Source organism: Taudactylus pleione, unplaced genomic scaffold, assembly GCF_031769625.1.
Source record: "Taudactylus pleione unplaced genomic scaffold, aTauple2 ptg000085l, whole genome shotgun sequence".
Taxonomy (NCBI): domain Eukaryota; kingdom Metazoa; phylum Chordata; class Amphibia; order Anura; family Myobatrachidae; genus Taudactylus; species Taudactylus pleione.
This window is the reverse complement of record NW_028284487.1, coordinates 12,067,468-12,094,142: the sequence shown is the minus strand read 5'-3', so window position 1 is coordinate 12,094,142 and position 26,675 is coordinate 12,067,468. Positions and strand designations below refer to the sequence as shown.

General features: G+C 36.0%; 10 non-coding genes across 10 annotated transcripts; all 10 read right to left on the bottom strand.

Moving 5' to 3' along the window:
* Positions 1–1,613: 1,613 nt before the first annotated feature.
* On the bottom strand, positions 1,614–1,687 carry TRNAI-AAU (transfer RNA isoleucine (anticodon AAU)). The gene has a single exon. It is a non-coding gene; the product is annotated as a tRNA-Ile (tRNA).
* A 798-nt stretch (positions 1,688–2,485) lies between these two features.
* Positions 2,486–2,559, bottom strand: TRNAI-AAU (transfer RNA isoleucine (anticodon AAU)). Its single transcript has one exon. It is a non-coding gene; the product is annotated as a tRNA-Ile (tRNA).
* A 7,824-nt stretch (positions 2,560–10,383) lies between these two features.
* On the bottom strand, positions 10,384–10,457 carry TRNAI-AAU (transfer RNA isoleucine (anticodon AAU)). Its single transcript has one exon. It is a non-coding gene; the product is annotated as a tRNA-Ile (tRNA).
* An 808-nt stretch (positions 10,458–11,265) lies between these two features.
* On the bottom strand, positions 11,266–11,339 carry TRNAI-AAU (transfer RNA isoleucine (anticodon AAU)). Its single transcript has one exon. It is a non-coding gene; the product is annotated as a tRNA-Ile (tRNA).
* Positions 11,340–12,147: 808 nt separating this feature from the next.
* On the bottom strand, positions 12,148–12,221 carry TRNAI-AAU (transfer RNA isoleucine (anticodon AAU)). The gene has a single exon. It is a non-coding gene; the product is annotated as a tRNA-Ile (tRNA).
* Positions 12,222–14,779: 2,558 nt separating this feature from the next.
* Positions 14,780–14,853, bottom strand: TRNAI-AAU (transfer RNA isoleucine (anticodon AAU)). The gene has a single exon. It is a non-coding gene; the product is annotated as a tRNA-Ile (tRNA).
* An 808-nt stretch (positions 14,854–15,661) lies between these two features.
* On the bottom strand, positions 15,662–15,735 carry TRNAI-AAU (transfer RNA isoleucine (anticodon AAU)). The gene has a single exon. It is a non-coding gene; the product is annotated as a tRNA-Ile (tRNA).
* Positions 15,736–16,543: 808 nt separating this feature from the next.
* TRNAI-AAU (transfer RNA isoleucine (anticodon AAU)) lies at positions 16,544–16,617 on the bottom strand. The gene has a single exon. It is a non-coding gene; the product is annotated as a tRNA-Ile (tRNA).
* A 6,078-nt stretch (positions 16,618–22,695) lies between these two features.
* On the bottom strand, positions 22,696–22,769 carry TRNAI-AAU (transfer RNA isoleucine (anticodon AAU)). The gene has a single exon. It is a non-coding gene; the product is annotated as a tRNA-Ile (tRNA).
* Positions 22,770–25,327: 2,558 nt separating this feature from the next.
* On the bottom strand, positions 25,328–25,401 carry TRNAI-AAU (transfer RNA isoleucine (anticodon AAU)). The gene has a single exon. It is a non-coding gene; the product is annotated as a tRNA-Ile (tRNA).
* Between the last annotated feature and the right edge of the window lie 1,274 nt (positions 25,402–26,675).

The following is a 26,675-nucleotide window of genomic DNA, read 5'->3' as shown; positions in this document are numbered from 1 at the left end:
CAATATTGAGTAGAGGAAGACTCTCTAACAATGGGTTCCATGGTGTAATGGTGAGCACTTTGGACTTTGAATCCAGTAATCTGATTTCAAATCTTGGTGGGACCTAACTTTGTTCAATTTCCTTAAAGTTGAATTTTAGGATAGCTTATCTATATTTAAACTTTGTATAAATCCCTTCATCTTCAGTGGTTTTTTTACTCCAAACTAATTTTGAAGCTGTTTCAAATCAGTTTTCAACTGGAGACATGTTTGTCAAACATTTGGAAATAGGAAAAGTTGCAATAAGAAAGCAGTGATCCATCACTTGTGCTATGGTTTTAAGATATTCTGGTTTTAAGAATTTTCTTCTTCAGTGTGCACTAATGAGAGTAAAGGTCTGTTCTTCTTCTCGTCTTAAAACTTAGTCCCCCATAGTAGATTCAATCACCAAATTAATGTTCTGATTGATTAATTTGCCACAGCATTTCTTAGATTTGCCATATTGCTATATTTGAGAAAAGGTTTTCTATGTATGCCATATAGAGAAATGCTGCATCAGCCAAAGGATGACATTTTTGTTTATTCCTAACATGGATTTAAAAATTCTCTGTTTTGTATGTGTCTATGATGTTCTCTTGCAAGTTTCAAGGGCTGCTAACTGTAGCCAATGCATTCATCCCACACTTCATGCACTTTGCCGCTGGATAAAATCCCTTCTTGGCATTTCTTTTAGGACAACAAGAAAAAGCACATGGCCCATATGGGGATCGAACACATGACCTTGGCATTATTAGCACCACGCTCTAACCAACTGAGCTAACCGGCCAAACATAAAAGCATCAGCAAACACAAAAATGCCAAATGTACCTAAAACAGGAGAACATTCAGTATTTCAAAGATCAGCAATATTGAGTAGAGGAAGACTCTCTAATAATGGGTTCCATGGTGTAATGGTGAGCACTTTGGACTTTGAATCCAGTATTCTGATTTCAAATCTTGGTGAGACCTAACTTTGTTCAATTTCCTTAAAGTTGAATTTTAGGATAGCTTATCTATATTTAAACTTTGTATAAATCCCATCATCTTCAGTGGTTTCTTTACTCCAAACTAATTTTGAAACTGTTTCAAATCAGTTTTCAACTGGAGAGATGTTTGTCAAACATTTGGAAATAGGAAAAGTTGCAATAAGAATGCAGTGATCCATCACTTGTGCTATGGTTTTAAGATATTCTGGTTTTAAGAATTTTCTTCTTCAGTGTGCACTAATGAGAGTAAAGGTCTGTTCTTCTTCTCGTCTTAAAACTTAGTCCCCCATAGTAGATTCAATCACCAAATAAATGTCCTGATTGATTAATTTGCCACAGCATTTCTTAGATTTGCCATATTGCTATATTTGAGAAAAAGTTTTCTATGTATGCCATATAGAGAAATGCTGCATCAGCCAAAGGATGACATTTTTGTTTATTCCTAACATGGATTTAAAAATTCTCTGTTTTGTATGTGTCTATGATGTTCTCTAGCAAGTTTCAAGGGCTGCTAACTGTAGCCAATGCATTCATCCCACACTTCATGCACTTTGCCGCTGGATAAAATCCCTTCTTGGCATTTCTTGTAGGACAACAAGAAAAAGCACATGGCCCGTATGGGGATCGAACACATGACCTTGGCGTTATTAGCACCACGCTCTAACCAACTGAGCTAACCGGCCAAACATAAAAGCATCAGCAAACACAAAAATGCCAAATGTACCTAAAACAGGAGAACATTCAGTATTTCAATATTGAGTAGAGGAAGACTCTCTAATAATGGGTTCCATGGTGTAATGGTGAGCACTTTGGACTTTGAATCCTGTAATCTGATTTCAAATCTTGGTGGTACCTAACTTTGTTCAATTTCCTTAAAGTTGAATTTTAGGATAGCTTATCTATATTTAAACTTTGTATAAATCCCATCATCTTCAGTGGTTTTTTTACTGCAAACTAATTTTGAAGCTGTTTCAAATCAGTTTTCAACTGGAGAGATGTTTGTCAAACATTTGGAATTAGGAAAAGTTGCAATAAGAATGCAGTGATCCATCACTTGTGCTATGGTTTTAAGATATTCTGGTTTTAAGAATTTTCTTCTTCAGTGTGCACTAATGAGAGTAAAGGTCTGTTCTTCTTCTCTTCTTAAAACTTAGTCCCCCATAGTAGATTCAATCACCAAATAAATGTCCTGATTGATTAATTTGCCACAGCATTTCTTAGATTTGCCATATTGCTATATTTGAGAAAAAGTTTTCTATGTATGCCATATAGAGAAATGCTGCATCAGCCAAAGGATGACATTTTTGTTTATTCCTAACATGGATTTAAAATTTCTCTGTTTTGTATGTGTCTATGATGTTCTCTTGCAAGTTTCAAGGGCTGCTAACTGTAGCCAATGCATTCATCCCACACTTCATGCACTTTGCCGCTGGATAAAATCCCTTCTTGGCATTTCTTGTAGGACAACAAGAAAAAGCACATGGCCCGTATGGGGATCGAACACATGACCTTGGCGTTATTAGCACCACACTCTAACCAACTGAGCTAACCGGCCAAACATAAAAGCATCAGCAAACACAAAAATGCCAAATGTACCTAAAACAGGAGAACATTCAGTATTTCAAAGATCAGCAATATTGAGTAGAGGAAGACTCTCTAATAATGGGTTCCATGGCGTAATGGTGAGCACTTTGGACTTTGAATCCAGTAATCGGATTTCAAATCTTGGTGGGACCTAACTTTGTTCAATTTCCTTAAAGTTGAATTTTAGGATAGCTTATCTATATTTAAACTTTGTATAAATCCCATCATCTTCAGTGGTTTTTTTACTCCAAACTAATTTTGAAGCTGTTTCAAATCAGTTTTCAACTGGAGAGATGTTTGTCAAACATTTGGAAATAGGAAAAGTTGCAATAAGAATGCAGTGATCCATCACTTGTGCTATGGTTTTAAGATATTCTGGTTTTAAGAATTTTCTTCTTCAGTGTGCACTAATGAGAGTAAAGGTCTGTTCTTCTTCTCATCTTAAAACTTTGTCCCCCATAGTAGATTCAATCACCAAATAAATGTCCTGATTGATTAATTAGCCTTAGCATTTCTTAGATTTGCCATATTGCTATATTTGAGAAAAAGTTTTCTATGTATGCCATATAGAGAAATGCTGCATCAGCCAAAGGATGACATTTTTGTTTATTCCTAACATGGATTTAAAAATTCTCTGTTTTGTATGTGTCTATGATGTTCTCTAGCAAGTTTCAAGGGCTGCTAACTGTAGCCAATGCATTCATCCCACACTTCATGCACTTTGCCGCTGGATAAAATCCCTTCTTGGCATTTCTTGCCAAGAAGAAAAAGCACATGGCCCATATGGGGATCAAACCCATGACCTTGGCGTAATTAGCACCACGCTCTAACCAACTGAGCAAACCGGCCAAACATAAAAGCATCAGCAAACACAAAAATGCCAAATGTACCTAAAACAGGAGAGCATTCAGTATTTCAAAGATCAGCAATATTGAGTAGAGGAAGACTCCCTAATAATGGGTTCCATGGTGTAATGGTGAGCACTTTGGACTTTGAATCCAGTAATCTGATTTCAAATCTTGGTGGGACCTAACTTTGTTCAATTTCCTTAAAGTTGAATTTTAGGATAGCTTATCTATATTTAAACTTTGTATAAATCCCATCATCTTCAGTGGTTTTTTTACTCCAAACTAATTTTGAAGCTGTTTCAAATCAGTTTTCAACTGGAGAGATGTTTGTCAAACATTTGGAAATAGGAAAAGTTGCAATAAGAATGCAGTGATCCATCACTTGTGCTATGGTTTTAAGATATTCTGGTTTTAAGAATTTTCTTCTTCAGTGTGCACTAATGAGAGTAAAGGTCTGTTCTTCTTCTCGTCTTAAAACTTAGTCCCCCATAGTAGATTCAATCACCAAATAAATGTCCTGATTGATTAATTAGCCTTAGCATTTCTTAGATTTGCCATATTGCTATATTTGAGAAAAAGTTTTCTATGTATGCCATATAGAGAAATGCTGCATCAGCCAAAGGATGACATTTTTGTTTATTCCTAACATGGATTTAAAAATTCTCTGTTTTGTATGTGTCTATGATGTTCTCTTGCAAGTTTCAAGGGCTGCTAACTGTAGCCAATGCATTCATCCCACACTTCATGCACTTTGCCGCTGGATAAAATCCCTTCTTGGCATTTCTTGTAGGACAACAAGAAAAAGCACATGGCCCATATGGGGATCGAACACATGTCCTTGGCATTATTAGCACCACGCTCTAACCAACTGAGCTAACCGGCCAAACATAAAAGCATCAGCAAACACAAAAATGCCAAATGTACCTAAAACAGGAGAACATTCAGTATTTCAAAGATCAGCAATATTGAGTAGAGGAAGACTCTCTAATAATGGGTTCCATGGCGTAATGGTGAGCACTTTGGACTTTGAATCCAGTAATCGGATTTCAAATCTTGGTGGGACCTAACTTTGTTCAATTTCCTTAAAGTTGAATTTTAGGATAGCTTATCTATATTTAAACTTTGTATAAATCCCATCATCTTCAGTGGTTTTTTTACTCCAAACTAATTTTGAAGCTGTTTCAAATCAGTTTTCAACTGGAGAGATGTTTGTCAAACATTTGGAAATAGGAAAAGTTGCAATAAGAATGCAGTGATCCATCACTTGTGCTATGGTTTTAAGATATTCTGGTTTTAAGAATTTTCTTCTTCAGTGTGCACTAATGAGAGTAAAGGTCTGTTCTTCTTCTCATCTTAAAACGTTGTCCCCCATAGTAGATTCAATCACCAAATAAATGTCCTGATTGATTAATTAGCCTTAGCATTTCTTAGATTTGCCATATTGCTATATTTGAGAAAAAGTTTTCTATGTATGCCATATAGAGAAATGCTGCATCAGCCAAAGGATGACATTTTTGTTTATTCCTAACATGGATTTAAAAATTCTCTGTTTTGTATGTGTCTATGATGTTCTCTAGCAAGTTTCAAGGGCTGCTAACTGTAGCCAATGCATTCATCCCACACTTCATGCACTTTGCCGCTGGATAAAATCCCTTCTTGGCATTTCTTGCCAAGAAGAAAAAGCACATGGCCCATATGGGGATCAAACCCATGACCTTGGCGTAATTAGCACCACGCTCTAACCAACTGAGCAAACCGGCCAAACATAAAAGCATCAGCAAACACAAAAATGCCAAATGTACCTAAAACAGGAGAGCATTCAGTATTTCAAAGATCAGCAATATTGAGTAGAGGAAGACTCCCTAATAATGGGTTCCATGGTGTAATGGTGAGCACTTTGGACTTTGAATCCAGTAATCTGATTTCAAATCTTGGTGGGACCTAACTTTGTTCAATTTCCTTAAAGTTGAATTTTAGGATAGCTTATCTATATTTAAACTTTGTATAAATCCCATCATCTTCAGTGGTTTTTTTACTCCAAACTAATTTTGAAGCTGTTTCAAATCAGTTTTCAACTGGAGAGATGTTTGTCAAACATTTGGAAATAGGAAAAGTTGCAATAAGAATGCAGTGATCCATCACTTGTGCTATGGTTTTAAGATATTCTGGTTTTAAGAATTTTCTTCTTCAGTGTGCACTAATGAGAGTAAAGGTCTGTTCTTCTTCTCGTCTTAAAACTTAGTCCCCCATAGTAGATTCAATCACCAAATAAATGTCCTGATTGATTAATTAGCCTTAGCATTTCTTAGATTTGCCATATTGCTATATTTGAGAAAAAGTTTTCTATGTATGCCATATAGAGAAATGCTGCATCAGCCAAAGGATGACATTTTTGTTTATTCCTAACATGGATTTAAAAATTCTCTGTTTTGTATGTGTCTATGATGTTCTCTTGCAAGTTTCAAGGGCTGCTAACTGTAGCCAATGCATTCATCCCACACTTCATGCACTTTGCCGCTGGATAAAATCCCTTCTTGGCATTTCTTGTAGGACAACAAGAAAAAACACATGGCCCGTATGGGGATCGAACACATGACCTTGGCGTTATTAGCACCACGCTCTAACCAACTGAGCAAACCGGCCAAACATAAAAGCATCAGCAAACACAAAAATGCCAAATGTACCTAAAACAGGAGAACATTCAGTATTTCAAAGATCAGCAATATTGAGTAGAGGAAGACTCTCTAATAATGGGTTCCATGGCGTAATGGTGAGCACTTTGGACTTTGAATCCAGTAATCGGATTTCAAATCTTGGTGGGACCTAACTTTGTTCAATTTCCTTAAAGTTGAATTTTAGGATAGCTTATCTATATTTAAACTTTGTATAAATCCCATCATCTTCAGTGGTTTTTTTACTCCAAACTAATTTTGAAGCTGTTTCAAATCAGTTTTCAACTGGAGAGATGTTTGTCAAACATTTGGAAATAGGAAAAGTTGCAATAAGAATGCAGTGATCCATCACTTGTGCTATGGTTTTAAGATATTCTGGTTTTAAGAATTTTCTTCTTCAGTGTGCACTAATGAGAGTAAAGGTCTGTTCTTCTTCTCATCTTAAAACTTTGTCCCCCATAGTAGATTCAATCACCAAATAAATGTCCTGATTGATTAATTAGCCTTAGCATTTCTTAGATTTGCCATATTGCTATATTTGAGAAAAAGTTTTCTATGTATGCCATATAGAGAAATGCTGCATCAGCCAAAGGATGACATTTTTGTTTATTCCTAACATGGATTTAAAAATTCTCTGTTTTGTATGTGTCTATGATGTTCTCTAGCAAGTTTCAAGGGCTGCTAACTGTAGCCAATGCATTCATCCCACACTTCATGCACTTTGCCGCTGGATAAAATCCCTTCTTGGCATTTCTTGCCAAGAAGAAAAAGCACATGGCCCATATGGGGATCAAACCCATGACCTTGGCGTAATTAGCACCACGCTCTAACCAACTGAGCAAACCGGCCAAACATAAAAGCATCAGCAAACACAAAAATGCCAAATGTACCTAAAACAGGAGAGCATTCAGTATTTCAAAGATCAGCAATATTGAGTAGAGGAAGACTCCCTAATAATGGGTTCCATGGTGTAATGGTGAGCACTTTGGACTTTGAATCCAGTAATCTGATTTCAAATCTTGGTGGGACCTAACTTTGTTCAATTTCCTTAAAGTTGAATTTTAGGATAGCTTATCTATATTTAAACTTTGTATAAATCCCATCATCTTCAGTGGTTTTTTTACTCCAAACTAATTTTGAAGCTGTTTCAAATCAGTTTTCAACTGGAGAGATGTTTGTCAAACATTTGGAAATAGGAAAAGTTGCAATAAGAATGCAGTGATCCATCACTTGTGCTATGGTTTTAAGATATTCTGGTTTTAAGAATTTTCTTCTTCAGTGTGCACTAATGAGAGTAAAGGTCTGTTCTTCTTCTCGTCTTAAAACTTAGTCCCCCATAGTAGATTCAATCACCAAATAAATGTCCTGATTGATTAATTAGCCTTAGCATTTCTTAGATTTGCCATATTGCTATATTTGAGAAAAAGTTTTCTATGTATGCCATATAGAGAAATGCTGCATCAGCCAAAGGATGACATTTTTGTTTATTCCTAACATGGATTTAAAAATTCTCTGTTTTGTATGTGTCTATGATGTTCTCTTGCAAGTTTCAAGGGCTGCTAACTGTAGCCAATGCATTCATCCCACACTTCATGCACTTTGCCGCTGGATAAAATCCCTTCTTGGCATTTCTTGTAGGACAACAAGAAAAAGCACATGTCCTTGGCATTATTAGCACCACGCTCTAACCAACTGAGCTAACCGGCCAAACATAAAAGCATCAGCAAACACAAAAATGCCAAATGTACCTAAAACAGGAGAACATTCAGTATTTCAAAGATCAGCAATATTGAGTAGAGGAAGACTCTCTAATAATGGGTTCCATGGCGTAATGGTGAGCACTTTGGACTTTGAATCCAGTAATCGGATTTCAAATCTTGGTGGGACCTAACTTTGTTCAATTTCCTTAAAGTTGAATTTTAGGATAGCTTATCTATATTTAAACTTTGTATAAATCCCATCATCTTCAGTGGTTTTTTTACTCCAAACTAATTTTGAAGCTGTTTCAAATCAGTTTTCAACTGGAGAGATGTTTGTCAAACATTTGGAAATAGGAAAAGTTGCAATAAGAATGCAGTGATCCATCACTTGTGCTATGGTTTTAAGATATTCTGGTTTTAAGAATTTTCTTCTTCAGTGTGCACTAATGAGAGTAAAGGTCTGTTCTTCTTCTCATCTTAAAACTTTGTCCCCCATAGTAGATTCAATCACCAAATAAATGTCCTGATTGATTAATTAGCCTTAGCATTTCTTAGATTTGCCATATTGCTATATTTGAGAAAAAGTTTTCTATGTATGCCATACAGAGAAATGCTGCATCAGCCAAAGGATGACATTTTTGTTTATTCCTAACATGGATTTAAAAATTCTCTGTTTTGTATGTGTCTATGATGTTCTCTAGCAAGTTTCAAGGGCTGCTAACTGTAGCCAATGCATTCATCCCACACTTCATGCACTTTGCCGCTGGATAAAATCCCTTCTTGGCATTTCTTGCCAAGAAGAAAAAGCACATGGCCCATATGGGGATCAAACCCATGACCTTGGCGTAATTAGCACCACGCTCTAACCAACTGAGCAAACCGGCCAAACATAAAAGCATCAGCAAACACAAAAACGCCAAATGTACCTAAAACAGGAGAGCATTCAGTATTTCAAAGATCAGCAATATTGAGTAGAGGAAGACTCCCTAATAATGGGTTCCATGGTGTAATGGTGAGCACTTTGGACTTTGAATCCAGTAATCTGATTTCAAATCTTGGTGGGACCTAACTTTGTTCAATTTCCTTAAAGTTGAATTTTAGGATAGCTTATCTATATTTAAACTTTGTATAAATCCCATCATCTTCAGTGGTTTTTTTACTCCAAACTAATTTTGAAGCTGTTTCAAATCAGTTTTCAACTGGAGAGATGTTTGTCAAACATTTGGAAATAGGAAAAGTTGCAATAAGAATGCAGTGATCCATCACTTGTGCTATGGTTTTAAGATATTCTGGTTTTAAGAATTTTCTTCTTCAGTGTGCACTAATGAGAGTAAAGGTCTGTTCTTCTTCTCGTCTTAAAACTTAGTCCCCCATAGTAGATTCAATCACCAAATAAATGTCCTGATTGATTAATTAGCCTTAGCATTTCTTAGATTTGCCATATTGCTATATTTGAGAAAAAGTTTTCTATGTATGCCATATAGAGAAATGCTGCATCAGCCAAAGGATGACATTTTTGTTTATTCCTAACATGGATTTAAAAATTCTCTGTTTTGTATGTGTCTATGATGTTCTCTTGCAAGTTTCAAGGGCTGCTAACTGTAGCCAATGCATTCATCCCACACTTCATGCACTTTGCCGCTGGATAAAATCCCTTCTTGGCATTTCTTGTAGGACAACAAGAAAAAGCACATGGCCCATATGGGGATCGAACACATGTCCTTGGCATTATTAGCACCACGCTCTAACCAACTGAGCTAACCGGCCAAACATAAAAGCATCAGCAAACACAAAAATGCCAAATGTACCTAAAACAGGAGAACATTCAGTATTTCAAAGATCAGCAATATTGAGTAGAGGAAGACACTCTAATAATGGGTTCCATGGTGTAATGGTGAGCACTTTGGACTTTGAATCCAGTAATCTGATTTCAAATCTTGGTGGGACCTAACTTTGTTCAATTTCCTTAAAGTTGAATTTTAGGATAGCTTATCTATATTTAAACTTTGTATAAATCCCATCATCTTCAGTGGTTTTTTTACTCCAAACTAATTTTGAAGCTGTTTCAAATCAGTTTTCAACTGGAGAGATGTTTGTCAAACATTTGGAAATAGGAAAAGTTGCAATAAGAATGCAGTGATCCATCACTTGTGCTATGGTTTTAAGATATTCTGGTTTTAAGAATTTTCTTCTTCAGTGTGCACTAATGAGAGTAAAGGTCTGTTCTTCTTCTCTTCTTAAAACTTAGTCCCCCATAGTAGATTCAATCACCAAATAAATGTCCTGATTGATTAATTAGCCTTAGCATTTCTTAGATTTGCCATATTGCTATATTTGAGAAAAAGTTTTCTATGTATGCCATATAGAGAAATGCTGCATCAGCCAAAGGATGACATTTTTGTTTATTCCTAACATGGATTTAAAAATTCTCTGTTTTGTATGTGTCTATGATGTTCTCTAGCAAGTTTCAAGGGCTGCTAACTGTAGCCAATGCATTCATCCCACACTTCATGCACTTTGCCGCTGGATAAAATCCCTTCTTGGCATTTCTTGTAGGACAACAAGAAAAAGCACATGGCCCGTATGGGGATCGAACACATGACCTTGGCGTTATTAGCACCACGCTCTAACCAACTGAGCTAACCGGCCAAACATACAAGCATCAGCAAACACAAAAATGCCAAATGTACCTAAAACAGGAGAACATTCAGTATTTCAAAGATCAGCAATATTGAGTAGAGGAAGACACTCTAATAATGGGTTCCATGGTGTAATGGTGAGCACTTTGGACTTTGAATCCAGTAATCTGATTTCAAATCTTGGTGGGACCTAACTTTGTTCAATTTCCTTAAAGTTGAATTTTAGGATAGCTTATCTATATTTAAACTTTGTATAAATCCCATCATCTTCAGTGGTTTTTTTACTCCAAACTAATTTTGAAGCTGTTTCAAATCAGTTTTCAACTGGAGAGATGTTTGTCAAACATTTGGAAATAGGAAAAGTTGCAATAAGAATGCAGTGATCCATCACTTGTGCTATGGTTTTAAGATATTCTGGTTTTAAGAATTTTCTTCTTCAGTGTGCACTAATGAGAGTAAAGGTCTGTTCTTCTTCTCTTCTTAAAACTTAGTCCCCCATAGTAGATTCAATCACCAAATAAATGTCCTGATTGATTAATTAGCCTTAGCATTTCTTAGATTTGCCATATTGCTATATTTGAGAAAAAGTTTTCTATGTATGCCATATAGAGAAATGCTGCATCAGCCAAAGGATGACATTTTTGTTTATTCCTAACATGGATTTAAAATTTCTCTGTTTTGTATGTGTCTATGATGTTCTCTAGCAAGTTTCAAGGGCTGCTAACTGTAGCCAATGCATTCATCCCACACTTCATGCACTTTGCCGCTGGATAAAATCCCTTCTTGGCATTTCTTGTAGGACAACAAGAAAAAGCACATGGCCAATATGGGGATCGAACACATGACCTTGGCATTATTAGCACCACGCTCTAACCAACTGAGCTAACCGGCCAAACATAAAAGCATCAGCAAACACAAAAATGCCAAATGTACCTAAAACAGGAGAACATTCAGTATTTCAAAGATCAGCAATATTGAGTAGAGGAAGACACTCTAATAATGGGTTCCATGGTGTAATGGTGAGCACTTTGGACTTTGAATCCAGTAATCTGATTTCAAATCTTGGTGGGACCTAACTTTGTTCAATTTCCTTAAAGTTGAATTTTAGGATAGCTTATCTATATTTAAACTTTGTATAAATCCCATCATCTTCAGTGGTTTTTTTACTCCAAACTAATTTTGAAGCTGTTTCAAATCAGTTTTCAACTGGAGAGATGTTTGTCAAACATTTGGAAATAGGAAAAGTTGCAATAAGAATGCAGTGATCCATCACTTGTGCTATGGTTTTAAGATATTCTGGTTTTAAGAATTTTCTTCTTCAGTGTGCACTAATGAGAGTAAAGGTCTGTTCTTCTTCTCTTCTTAAAACTTAGTCCCCCATAGTAGATTCAATCACCAAATAAATGTCCTGATTGATTAATTAGCCTTAGCATTTCTTAGATTTGCCATATTGCTATATTTGAGAAAAAGTTTTCTATGTATGCCATATAGAGAAATGCTGCATCAGCCAAAGGATGACATTTTTGTTTATTCCTAACATGGATTTGAAATTTCTCTGTTTTGTATGTGTCTATGATGTTCTCTAGCAAGTTTCAAGGGCTGCTAACTGTAGCCAATGCATTCATCCCACACTTCATGCACTTTGCCGCTGGATAAAATCCCTTCTTGGCATTTCTTGTAGGACAACAAGAAAAAGCACATGGCCCGTATGGGGATCGAACACATGACCTTGGCGTTATTAGCACCACGCTCTAACCAACTGAGCTAACCGGCCAAACATAAAAGCATCAGCAAACACAAAAATGCCAAATGTACCTAAAACAGGAGAACATTCAGTATTTCAATATTGAGTAGAGGAAGACTCTCTAATAATGGGTTCCATGGTGTAATGGTGAGCACTTTGGACTTTGAATCCTGTAATCTGATTTCAAATCTTGGTGGTACCTAACTTTGTTCAATTTCCTTAAAGTTGAATTTTAGGATAGCTTATCTATATTTAAACTTTGTATAAATCCCATCATCTTCAGTGGTTTTTTTACTGCAAACTAATTTTGAAGCTGTTTCAAATCAGTTTTCAACTGGAGAGATGTTTGTCAAACATTTGGAATTAGGAAAAGTTGCAATAAGAATGCAGTGATCCATCACTTGTGCTATGGTTTTAAGATATTCTGGTTTTAAGAATTTTCTTCTTCAGTGTGCACTAATGAGAGTAAAGGTCTGTTCTTCTTCTCTTCTTAAAACTTAGTCCCCCATAGTAGATTCAATCACCAAATAAATGTCCTGATTGATTAATTAGCCTTAGCATTTCTTAGATTTGCCATATTGCTATATTTGAGAAAAAGTTTTCTATGTATGCCATATAGAGAAATGCTGCATCAGCCAAAGGATGACATTTTTGTTTATTCCTAACATGGATTTAAAAATTCTCTGTTTTGTATGTGTCTATGATGTTCTCTAGCAAGTTTCAAGGGCTGCTAACTGTAGCCAATGCATTCATCCCACACTTCATGCACTTTGCCGCTGGATAAAATCCCTTCTTGGCATTTCTTGCCAAGAAGAAAAAGCACATGGCCCATATGGGGATCAAACCCATGACCTTGGCGTTATTAGCACCACGCTCTAACCAACTGAGCAAACCGGCCAAACATAAAAGCATCAGCAAACACAAAAATGCCAAATGTACCTAAAACAGGAGAGCATTCAGTATTTCAAAGATCAGCAATATTGAGTAGAGGAAGACTCTCTAATAATGGGTTCCATGGTGTAATGGTGAGCACTTTGGACTTTGAATCCAGTAATCTGATTTCAAATCTTGGTGGGACCTAACTTTGTTCAATTTCCTTAAAGTTGAATTTTAGGATAGCTTATCTATATTTAAACTTTGTATAAATCCCATCATCTTCAGTGGTTTTTTTACTCCAAACTAATTTTGAAGCTGTTTCAAATCAGTTTTCAACTGGAGAGATGTTTGTCAAACATTTGGAAATAGGAAAAGTTGCAATAAGAATGCAGTGATCCATCACTTGTGCTATGGTTTTAAGATATTCTGGTTTTAAGAATTTTCTTCTTCAGTGTGCACTAATGAGAGTAAAGGTCTGTTCTTCTTCTCGTCTTAAAACTTAGTCCCCCATAGTAGATTCAATCACCAAATAAATGTCCTGATTGATTAATTTGCCACAGCATTTCTTAGATTTGCCATATTGCTATATTTGAGAAAAAGTTTTCTATGTATGCCATATAGAGAAATTCTGCATCAGCCAAAGGATGACATTTTTGTTTATTCCTAACATGGATTTAAAAATTCTCTGGTTTGTATGTGTCTATGATGTTCTCTTGCAAGTTTCAAGGGCTGCTAACTGTAGCCAATGCATTCATCCCACACTTCATGCACTTTGCCGCTGGATAAAATCCCTTCTTGGCATTTCTTGTAGGACAACAAGAAAAAGCACATGGCCCGTATGGGGATCGAACACACGACCTTGGCATTATTAGCACCACGCTCTAACCAACTGAGCTAACCTGCCAAACATAAAAGCATCAGCAAACACAAAAATGCCAAATGTACCTAAAACAGGAGAACATTCAGTATTTCAAAGATCAGCAATATTGAGTAGAGGAAGACTCTCTAATAATGGGTTCCATGGTGTAATGGTGAGCACTTTGGACTTTGAATCCAGTAATCTGATTTCAAATCTTGGTGGGACCTAACTTTGTTCAATTTCCTTAAAGTTGAATTTTAGGATAGCTTATCTATATTTAAACTTTGTATAAATCCCATCATCTTCAGTGGTTTTTTTACTCCAAACTAATTTTGAAGCTGTTTCAAATCAGTTTTCAACTGGAGAGATGTTTGTCAAACATTTGGAAATAGGAAAAGTTGCAATAAGAATGCAGTGATCCATCACTTGTGCTATGGTTTTAAGATATTCTGGTTTTAAGAATTTTCTTCTTCAGTGTGCACTAATGAGAGTAAAGGTCTGTTCTTCTTCTCTTCTTAAAACTTAGTCCCCCATAGTAGATTCAATCACCAAATAAATGTCCTGATTGATTAATTAGCCTTAGCATTTCTTAGATTTGCCATATTGCTATATTTGAGAAAAAGTTTTCTATGTATGCCATATAGAGAAATGCTGCATCAGCCAAAGGATGACATTTTTGTTTATTCCTAACATGGATTTAAAAATTCTCTGTTTTGTATGTGTCTATGATGTTCTCTAGCAAGTTTCAAGGGCTGCTAACTGTAGCCAATGCATTCATCCCACACTTCATGCACTTTGCCGCTGGATAAAATCCCTTCTTGGCATTTCTTGTAGGACAACAAGAAAAAGCACATGGCCCGTATGGGGATCGAACACATGACCTTGGCGTTATTAGCACCATGCTCTAACCAACTGAGCTAACCGGCCAAACATACAAGCATCAGCAAACACAAAAATGCCAAATGTACCTAAAACAGGAGAACATTCAGTATTTCAAAGATCAGCAATATTGAGTAGAGGAAGACACTCTAATAATGGGTTCCATGGTGTAATGGTGAGCACTTTGGACTTTGAATCCAGTAATCTGATTTCAAATCTTGGTGGGACCTAACTTTGTTCAATTTCCTTAAAGTTGAATTTTAGGATAGCTTATCTATATTTAAACTTTGTATAAATCCCATCATCTTCAGTGGTTTTTTTACTCCAAACTAATTTTGAAGCTGTTTCAAATCAGTTTTCAACTGGAGAGATGTTTGTCAAACATTTGGAAATAGGAAAAGTTGCAATAAGAATGCAGTGATCCATCACTTGTGCTATGGTTTTAAGATATTCTGGTTTTAAGAATTTTCTTCTTCAGTGTGCACTAATGAGAGTAAAGGTCTGTTCTTCTTCTCTTCTTAAAACTTAGTCCCCCATAGTAGATTCAATCACCAAATAAATGTCCTGATTGATTAATTAGCCTTAGCATTTCTTAGATTTGCCATATTGCTATATTTGAGAAAAAGTTTTCTATGTATGCCATATAGAGAAATGCTGCATCAGCCAAAGGATGACATTTTTGTTTATTCCTAACATGGATTTAAAATTTCTCTGTTTTGTATGTGTCTATGATGTTCTCTAGCAAGTTTCAAGGGCTGCTAACTGTAGCCAATGCATTCATCCCACACTTCATGCACTTTGCCGCTGGATAAAATCCCTTCTTGGCATTTCTTGTAGGACAACAAGAAAAAGCACATGGCCAATATGGGGATCGAACACATGACCTTGGCATTATTAGCACCACGCTCTAACCAACTGAGCTAACCGGCCAAACATAAAAGCATCAGCAAACACAAAAATGCCAAATGTACCTAAAACAGGAGAACATTCAGTATTTCAAAGATCAGCAATATTGAGTAGAGGAAGACACTCTAATAATGGGTTCCATGGTGTAATGGTGAGCACTTTGGACTTTGAATCCAGTAATCTGATTTCAAATCTTGGTGGGACCTAACTTTGTTCAATTTCCTTAAAGTTGAATTTTAGGATAGCTTATCTATATTTAAACTTTGTATAAATCCCATCATCTTCAGTGGTTTTTTTACTCCAAACTAATTTTGAAGCTGTTTCAAATCAGTTTTCAACTGGAGAGATGTTTGTCAAACATTTGGAAATAGGAAAAGTTGCAATAAGAATGCAGTGATCCATCACTTGTGCTATGGTTTTAAGATATTCTGGTTTTAAGAATTTTCTTCTTCAGTGTGCACTAATGAGAGTAAAGGTCTGTTCTTCTTCTCTTCTTAAAACTTAGTCCCCCATAGTAGATTCAATCACCAAATAAATGTCCTGATTGATTAATTAGCCTTAGCATTTCTTAGATTTGCCATATTGCTATATTTGAGAAAAAGTTTTCTATGTATGCCATATAGAGAAATGCTGCATCAGCCAAAGGATGACATTTTTGTTTATTCCTAACATGGATTTGAAATTTCTCTGTTTTGTATGTGTCTATGATGTTCTCTAGCAAGTTTCAAGGGCTGCTAACTGTAGCCAATGCATTCATCCCACACTTCATGCACTTTGCCGCTGGATAAAATCCCTTCTTGGCATTTCTTGTAGGACAACAAGAAAAAGCACATGGCCCGTATGGGGATCGAACACATGACCTTGGCGTTATTAGCACCACGCTCTAACCAACTGAGCTAACCGGCCAAACATAAAAGCATCAGCAAACACAAAAATGCCAAATGTACCTAAAACAGGAGAACATTCAGTATTTCAATATTGAGTAGAGGAAGACTCTCTAATAATGGGTTCCATGGTGTAATGGTGAGCACTTTGGACTTTGAATCCTGTAATCTGATTTCAAATCTTGGTGGTACCTAACTTTGTTCAATTTCCTTAAAGTTGAATTTTAGGATAGCTTATCTATATTTAAACTTTGTATAAATCCCATCATCTTCAGTGGTTTTTTTACTGCAAACTAATTTTGAAGCTGTTTCAAATCAGTTTTCAACTGGAGAGATGTTTGTCAAACATTTGGAATTAGGAAAAGTTGCAATAAGAATGCAGTGATCCATCACTTGTGCTATGGTTTTAAGATATTCTGGTTTTAAGAATTTTCTTCTTCAGTGTGCACTAATGAGAGTAAAGGTCTGTTCTTCTTCTCTTCTTAAAACTTAGTCCCCCATAGTAGATTCAATCACCAAATAAATGTCCTGATTGATTAATTAGCCTTAGCATTTCTTAGATTTGCCATATTGCTATATTTGAGAAAAAGTTTTCTATGTATGCCATATAGAGAAATGCTGCATCAGCCAAAGGATGACATTTTTGTTTATTCCTAACATGGATTTAAAAATTCTCTGTTTTGTATGTGTCTATGATGTTCTCTAGCAAGTTTCAAGGGCTGCTAACTGTAGCCAATGCATTCATCCCACACTTCATGCACTTTGCCGCTGGATAAAATCCCTTCTTGGCATTTCTTGCCAAGAAGAAAAAGCACATGGCCCATATGGGGATCAAACCCATGACCTTGGCGTTATTAGCACCACGCTCTAACCAACTGAGCAAACCGGCCAAACATAAAAGCATCAGCAAACACAAAAATGCCAAATGTACCTAAAACAGGAGAGCATTCAGTATTTCAAAGATCAGCAATATTGAGTAGAGGAAGACTCTCTAATAATGGGTTCCATGGTGTAATGGTGAGCACTTTGGACTTTGAATCCTGTAATCTGGTTTCAAATCTTGGTGGTACCTAACTTTGTTCAATTTCCTTAAAGTTGAATTTTAGGATAGCTTATCTATATTTAAACTTTGTATAAATCCCATCATCTTCAGTGGTTTTTTTACTGCAAACTAATTTTGAAGCTGTTTCAAATCAGTTTTCAACTGGAGAGATGTTTGTCAAACATTTGGAATTAGGAAAAGTTGCAATAAGAATGCAGTGATCCATCACTTGTGCTATGGTTTTAAGATATTCTGGTTTTAAGAATTTTCTTCTTCAGTGTGCACTAATGAGAGTAAAGGTCTGTTCTTCTTCTCTTCTTAAAACTTAGTCCCCCATAGTAGATTCAATCACCAAATAAATGTCCTGATTGATTAATTAGCCTTAGCATTTCTTAGATTTGCCATATTGCTATATTTGAGAAAAAGTTTTCTATGTATGCCATATAGAGAAATGCTGCATCAGCCAAAGGATGACATTTTTGTTTATTCCTAACATGGATTTAAAAATTCTCTGTTTTGTATGTGTCTATGATGTTCTCTAGCAAGTTTCAAGGGCTGCTAACTGTAGCCAATGCATTCATCCCACACTTCATGCACTTTGCCGCTGGATAAAATCCCTTCTTGGCATTTCTTGCCAAGAAGAAAAAGCACATGGCCCATATGGGGATCAAACCCATGACCTTGGCGTTATTAGCACCACGCTCTAACCAACTGAGCAAACCGGCCAAACATAAAAGCATCAGCAAACACAAAAATGCCAAATGTACCTAAAACAGGAGAGCATTCAGTATTTCAAAGATCAGCAATATTGAGTAGAGGAAGACTCTCTAATAATGGGTTCCATGGTGTAATGGTGAGCACTTTGGACTTTGAATCCAGTAATCTGATTTCAAATCTTGGTGGGACCTAACTTTGTTCAATTTCCTTAAAGTTGAATTTTAGGATAGCTTATCTATATTTAAACTTTGTATAAATCCCATCATCTTCAGTGGTTTTTTTACTCCAAACTAATTTTGAAGCTGTTTCAAATCAGTTTTCAACTGGAGAGATGTTTGTCAAACATTTGGAAATAGGAAAAGTTGCAATAAGAATGCAGTGATCCATCACTTGTGCTATGGTTTTAAGATATTCTGGTTTTAAGAATTTTCTTCTTCAGTGTGCACTAATGAGAGTAAAGGTCTGTTCTTCTTCTCGTCTTAAAACTTAGTCCCCCATAGTAGATTCAATCACCAAATAAATGTCCTGATTGATTAATTTGCCACAGCATTTCTTAGATTTGCCATATTGCTATATTTGAGAAAAAGTTTTCTATGTATGCCATATAGAGAAATTCTGCATCAGCCAAAGGATGACATTTTTGTTTATTCCTAACATGGATTTAAAAATTCTCTGTTTTGTATGTGTCTATGATGTTCTCTTGCAAGTTTCAAGGGCTGCTAACTGTAGCCAATGCATTCATCCCACACTTCATGCACTTTGCCGCTGGATAAAATCCCTTCTTGGCATTTCTTGTAGGACAACAAGAAAAAGCACATGGCCCGTATGGGGATCGAACACACGACCTTGGCATTATTAGCACCACGCTCTAACCAACTGAGCTAACCTGCCAAACATAAAAGCATCAGCAAACACAAAAATGCCAAATGTACCTAAAACAGGAGAACATTCAGTATTTCAAAGATCAGCAATATTGAGTAGAGGAAGACTCTCTAATAATGGGTTCCATGGTGTAATGGTGAGCACTTTGGACTTTGAATCCAGTATTCTGATTTCAAATCTTGGTGAGACCTAACTTTGTTCAATTTCCTTAAAGTTGAATTTTAGGATAGCTTATCTATATTTAAACTTTGTATAAATCCCATCATCTTCAATGGTTTTTTTACTCCAAACGAATTTTTAAGCTGTTTCAAATCAGTTTTCAACTGGAGAGATGTTTGTCAAACATTTGGAAATAGGAAAAGTTGCAATAAGAATGCAGTGATCCATCACTTGTGCTATGGTTTTAAGATATTCTGGTTTTAAGAATTTTCTTCTTCAGTGTGCACTAATGAGAGTAAAGGTCTGTTCTTCTTCTCTTCTTAAAACTTAGTCCCCCATAGTAGATTCAATCACCAAATAAATGTCCTGATTGATTAATTTGCCATAGCATTTCTTAGATTTGCCATATTGCTATATTTGAGAAAAAGTTTTCTATGTATGCCATATAGAGAAATGCTGCATCAGCCAAAGGATGACATTTTTGTTTATTCCTAACATGGATTTAAAATTTCTCTGTTTTGTATGTGTCTATGATGTTCTCTTGCAAGTTTCAAGGGCTGCTAACTGTAGCCAATGCATTCATCCCACACTTCATGCACTTTGCCGCTGGATAAAATCCCTTTTTGGCATTTCTTGCCAAGAAGAAAAAGCACATGGCCCATATGGGGATCAAACCGATGACCTTGGCGTTATTAGCACCACGCTCTAACCAACTGAGCAAACCGGCCAAACATAAAAGCATTAGCAAACACAAAAATGCCAAATGTACCTAAAACAGGAGAGCATTCAGTATTTCAAAGATCAGCAATATTGAGTAGAGGAAGACTCTCTAATAATGGGTTCCATGGTGTAATGGTGAGCACTTTGGACTTTGAATCCAGTATTCTGATTTCAAATCTTGGTGAGACCTAACTTTGTTCAATTTCCTTAAAGTTGAATTTTAGGATAGCTTATCTATATTTAAACTTTGTATAAATCCCATCATCTTCAGTGGTTTCTTTACTCCAAACTAATTTTGAAACTGTTTCAAATCAGTTTTCAACTGGAGAGATGTTTGTCAAACATTTGGAAATAGGAAAAGTTGCAATAAGAATGCAGTGATCCATCACTTGTGCTATGGTTTTAAGATATTCTGGTTTTAAGAATTTTCTTCTTCAGTGTGCACTAATGAGAGTAAAGGTCTGTTCTTCTTCTCGTCTTAAAACTTAGTCCCCCATAGTAGATTCAATCACCAAATAAATGTCCTGATTGATTAATTTGCCACAGCATTTCTTAGATTTGCCATATTGCTATATTTGAGAAAAAGTTTTCTATGTATGCCAAATAGAGAAATGCTGCATCAGCCAAAGGATGACATTTTTGTTTATTCCTAACATGGATTTAAAAATTCTCTGTTTTGTATGTGTCTATGATGTTCTCTTGCAAGTTTCAAGGGCTGCTAACTGTAGCCAATGCATTCATCCCACACTTCATGCACTTTGCCGCTGGATAAAATCCCTTCTTGGCATTTCTTGTAGGACAACAAGAAAAAGCACATGGCCCATATGGGGATCGAACACATGACATTGGCATTATTAGCACCACGCTCTAACCAACTGAGCTAACCGACCAAACATAAAAGCATCAGCAAACACAAAAATGCCAAATGTACCTAAAACAGGAGAACATTCAGTATTTCAAAGATCAGCAATATTGAGTAGAGGAAGACACTCTAATAATGGGTTCCATGGTGTAATGGTGAGCACTTTGGACTTTGAATCCAGTAATCTGATTTCAAATCTTGGTGGGACCTAACTTTGTTCAATTTCCTTAAAGTTGAATTTTAGGATAGCTTATCAATATTTAAACTTTGTATAAATCCCATCATCTTCAGTGTTTTTTTTACTCCAAACTAATTTTGAAGCTGTTTCAAATCAGTTTTCAACTGGAGAGATGTTTGTCAAACATTTGGAAATAGGAAAAGTTGCAATAAGAATGCAGTGATCCATCACTTGTGCTATGGTTTTAAGATATTCTGGTTTTAAGAATTTTCTTCTTCAGTGTGCACTAATGAGAGTAAAGGTCTGTTCTTCTTCTCGTCTTAAAACTTAGTCCCCCATAGTAGATTCAATCACCAAATAAATGTCCTGATTGATTAATTTGCCACAGCATTTCTTAGATTTGCCATATTGCTATATTTGAGAAAAATTTTTCTATGTATGCCAAATAGAGAAATGCTGCATCAGCCAAAGGATGACATTTTTGTTTATTCCTAACATGGATTTAAAAATTCTCTGTTTTGTATGTGTCTATGATGTTCTCTTGCAAGTTTCAAGGGCTGCTAACTGTAGCCAATGCATTCATCCCACACTTCATGCACTTTGCCGCTGGATAAAATCCCTTCTTGGCATTTCTTGTAGGACAACAAGAAAAAGCACATGGCCCATATGGGGATCGAACACATGACATTGGCATTATTAGCACCACGCTCTAACCAACTGAGCTAACCGACCAAACATAAAAGCATCAGCAAACACAAAAATGCCAAATGTACCTAAAACAGGAGAACATTCAGTATTTCAAAGATCAGCAATATTGAGTAGAGGAAGACACTCTAATAATGGGTTCCATGGTGTAATGGTGAGCACTTTGGACTTTGAATCCAGTAATCTGATTTCAAATCTTGGTGGGACCTAACTTTGTTCAATTTCCTTAAAGTTGAATTTTAGGATAGCTTATCAATATTTAAACTTTGTATAAATCCCATCATCTTCAGTGTTTTTTTTACTCCAAACTAATTTTGAAGCTGTTTCAAATCAGTTTTCAACTGGAGAGATGTTTGTCAAACATTTGGAAATAGGAAAAGTTGCAATAAGAATGCAGTGATCCATCACTTGTGCTATGGTTTTAAGATATTCTGGTTTTAAGAATTTTCTTCTTCAGTGTGCACTAATGAGAGTAAAGGTCTGTTCTTCTTCTCTTTTTAAAACTTAGTCCCCCATAGTAGATTCAATCACCAAATAAATGTCCTGATTGATTAATTAGCCTTAGCATTTCTTAGATTTGCCATATTGCTATATTTGAGAAAAAGTTTTCTATGTATGCCATATAGAGAAATGCTGCATCAGCCAAAGGATGACATTTTTGTTTATTCCTAACATGGATTTAAAAATTCTCTGTTTTGTATGTGTCTATGATGTTCTCTAGCAAGTTTCAAGGGCTGCTAACTGTAGCCAATGCATTCATCCCACACTTCATGCACTTTGCCGCTGGATAAAATCCCTTCTTGGCATTTCTTGTAGGACAACAAGAAAAAGCACATGGCCCGTATGGGGATCGAACACATGACCTTGGCGTTATTAGCACCACGCTCTAACCAACTGAGCTAACCGGCCAAACAAAAAAGCATCAACAAACACAAAAATGCCAAATGTACCTAAAACAGGAGAACATTCAGTATTTCAATATTGAGTAGAGGAAGACTCTCTAATAATGGGTTCCATGGTGTAATAGTGAGCACTTTGGACTTTGAATCCTGTAATCTGATTTCAAATCTTGGTGGTACCTAACTTTGTTCAATTTCCTTAAAGTTGAATTTTAGGATAGCTTATCTATATTTAAACTTTGTATAAATCCCATCATCTTCAGTGGTTTTTTTACTGCAAACTAATTTTGAAGCTGTTTCAAATCAGTTTTCAACTGGAGAGATGTTTGTCAAACATTTGGAATTAGGAAAAGTTGCAATAAGAATGCAGTGATCCATCACTTGTGCTATGGTTTTAAGATATTCTGGTTTTAAGAATTTTCTTCTTCAGTGTGCACTAATGAGAGTAAAGGTCTGTTCTTCTTCTCTTCTTAAAACTTAGTCCCCCATAGTAGATTCAATCACCAAATAAATGTCCTGATTGATTAATTTGCCATAGCATTTCTTAGATTTGCCATATTGCTATATTTGAGAAAAAGTTTTCTATGTATGCCATATAGAGAAATGCTGCATCAGCCAAAGGATGACATTTTTGTTTATTCCTAACATGGATTTAAAAATTCTCTGTTTTGTATGTGTCTATGATGTTCTCTAGCAAGTTTCAAGGGCTGCTAACTGTAGCCAATGCATTCATCCCACACTTCATGCACTTTGCCGCTGGATAAAATCCCTTCTTGGCATTTCTTGCCAAGAAGAAAAAGCACATGGCCCATATGGGGATCAAACCCATGACCTTGGCGTTATTAGCACCACGCTCTAACCAACTGAGCAAACCGGCCAAACATAAAAGCATCAGCAAACACAAAAATGCCAAATGTACCTAAAACAGGAGAGCATTCAGTATTTCAAAGATCAGCAATATTGAGTAGAGGAAGACTCTCTAATAATGGGTTCCATGGTGTAATGGTGAGCACTTTGGACTTTGAATCCAGTAATCTGATTTCAAATCTTGGTGGGACCTAACTTTGTTCAATTTCCTTAAAGTTGAATTTTAGGATAGCTTATCTATATTTAAACTTTGTATAAATCCCATCATCTTCAGTGGTTTCTTTACTCCAAACTAATTTTGAAACTGTTTCAAATCAGTTTTCAACTGGAGAGATGTTTGTCAAACATTTGGAAATAGGAAAAGTTGCAATAAGAATGCAGTGATCCATCACTTGTGCTATGGTTTTAAGATATTCTGGTTTTAAGAATTTTCTTCTTCAGTGTGCACTAATGAGAGTAAAGGTCTGTTCTTCTTCTCGTCTTAAAACTTAGTCCCCCATAGTAGATTCAATCACCAAATAAATGTCCTGATTGATTAATTTGCCACAGCATTTCTTAGATTTGCCATATTGCTATATTTGAGAAAAAGTTTTCTATGTATGCCATATAGAGAAATGCTGCATCAGCCAAAGGATGACATTTTTGTTTATTCCTAACATGGATTTAAAAATTCTCTGTTTTGTATGTGTCTATGATGTTCTCTTGCAAGTTTCAAGGGCTGCTAACTGTAGCCAATGCATTCATCCCACACTTCATGCACTTTGCCGCTGGATAAAATCCCTTCTTGGCATTTCTTGTAGGACAACAAGAAAAAGCACATGGCCCGTATGGGGATCGAACACATGACATTGGCATTATTAGCACCACGCTCTAACCAACTGAGCTAACCGACCAAACATAAAAGCATCAGCAAACACAAAAATGCCAAATGTACCTAAAACAGGAGAACATTCAGTATTTCAAAGATCAGCAATATTGAGTAGAGGAAGACTCTCTAATAATGGGTTCCATGTTGTAATGGTGAGCACTTTGGACTTTGAATCCAGTATTCTGATTTCAAATCTTGGTGAGACCTAACTTTGTTCAATTTCCTTAAAGTTGAATTTTAGGATAGCTTATCTATATTTAAACTTTGTATAAATCCCATCATCTTCAATGGTTTTTTTACTCCAAACTAATTTTTAAGCTGTTTCAAATCAGTTTTCAACTGGAGAGATGTTTGTCAAACATTTGGAAATAGGAAAAGTTGCAATAAGAATGCAGTGATCCATCACTTGTGCTATGGTTTTAAGATATTCTGGTTTTAAGAATTTTCTTCTTCAGTGTGCACTAATGAGAGTAAAGGTCTGTTCTTCTTCTCTTCTTAAAACTTAGTCCCCCATAGTAGATTCAATCACCAAATAAATGTCCTGATTGATTAATTTGCCATAGCATTTCTTAGATTTGCCATATTGCTATATTTGAGAAAAAGTTTTCTATGTATGCCATATAGAGAAATGCTGCATCAGCCAAAGGATGACATTTTTGTTTATTCCTAACATGGATTTAAAATTTCTCTGTTTTGTATGTGTCTATGATGTTCTCTTGCAAGTTTCAAGGGCTGCTAACTGTAGCCAATGCATTCATCCCACACTTCATGCACTTTGCCGCTGGATAAAATCCCTTCTTGGCATTTCTTGTAGGACAACAAGAAAAAGCACATGGCCCGTATGGGGATCGAACACATGACCTTGGCGTTATTAGCACCACACTCTAACCAACTGAGCTAACCGGCCAAACATAAAAGCATCAGCAAACACAAAAATGCCAAATGTACCTAAAACAGGAGAACATTCAGTATTTCAAAGATCAGCAATATTGAGTAGAGGAAGACTCTCTAATAATGGGTTCCATGGCGTAATGGTGAGCACTTTGGACTTTGAATCCAGTAATCGGATTTCAAATCTTGGTGGGACCTAACTTTGTTCAATTTCCTTAAAGTTGAATTTTAGGATAGCTTATCTATATTTAAACTTTGTATAAATCCCATCATCTTCAGTGGTTTTTTTACTCCAAACTAATTTTGAAGCTGTTTCAAATCAGTTTTCAACTGGAGAGATGTTTGTCAAACATTTGGAAATAGGAAAAGTTGCAATAAGAATGCAGTGATCCATCACTTGTGCTATGGTTTTAAGATATTCTGGTTTTAAGAATTTTCTTCTTCAGTGTGCACTAATGAGAGTAAAGGTCTGTTCTTCTTCTCATCTTAAAACTTTGTCCCCCATAGTAGATTCAATCACCAAATAAATGTCCTGATTGATTAATTAGCCTTAGCATTTCTTAGATTTGCCATATTGCTATATTTGAGAAAAAGTTTTCTATGTATGCCATATAGAGAAATGCTGCATCAGCCAAAGGATGACATTTTTGTTTATTCCTAACATGGATTTAAAAATTCTCTGTTTTGTATGTGTCTATGATATTCTCTTGCAAGTTTCAAGGGCTGCTAACTGTAGCCAATGCATTCATCCCACACTTCATGCACTTTGCCGCTGGATAAAATCCCTTCTTGGCATTTCTTGCCAAGAAGAAAAAGCACATGGCCCATATGGGGATCAAACCCATGACCTTGGCGTTATTAGCACCACGCTCTAACCAACTGAGCAAACCGGCTAAACATAAAAGCATCAGCAAACACAAAAATGCCAAATGTACCTAAAACAGGAGAGCATTCAGTATTTCAAAGATCAGCAATATTGAGTAGAGGAAGACTCTCTAATAATGGGTTCCATGGTGTAATGGTGAGCACTTTGGACTTTGAATCCAGTAATCTGATTTCAAATCTTGGTGGGACCTAACTTTGTTCAATTTCCTTAAAGTTGAATTTTAGGATAGCTTATCTATATTTAAACTTTGTATAAATCCCATCATCTTCAGTGGTTTTTTTACTCCAAACTAATTTTGAAGCTGTTTCAAATCAGTTTTCAACTGGAGAGATGTTTGTCAAACATTTGGAAATAGGAAAAGTTGCAATAAGAATGCAGTGATCCATCACTTGTGCTATGGTTTT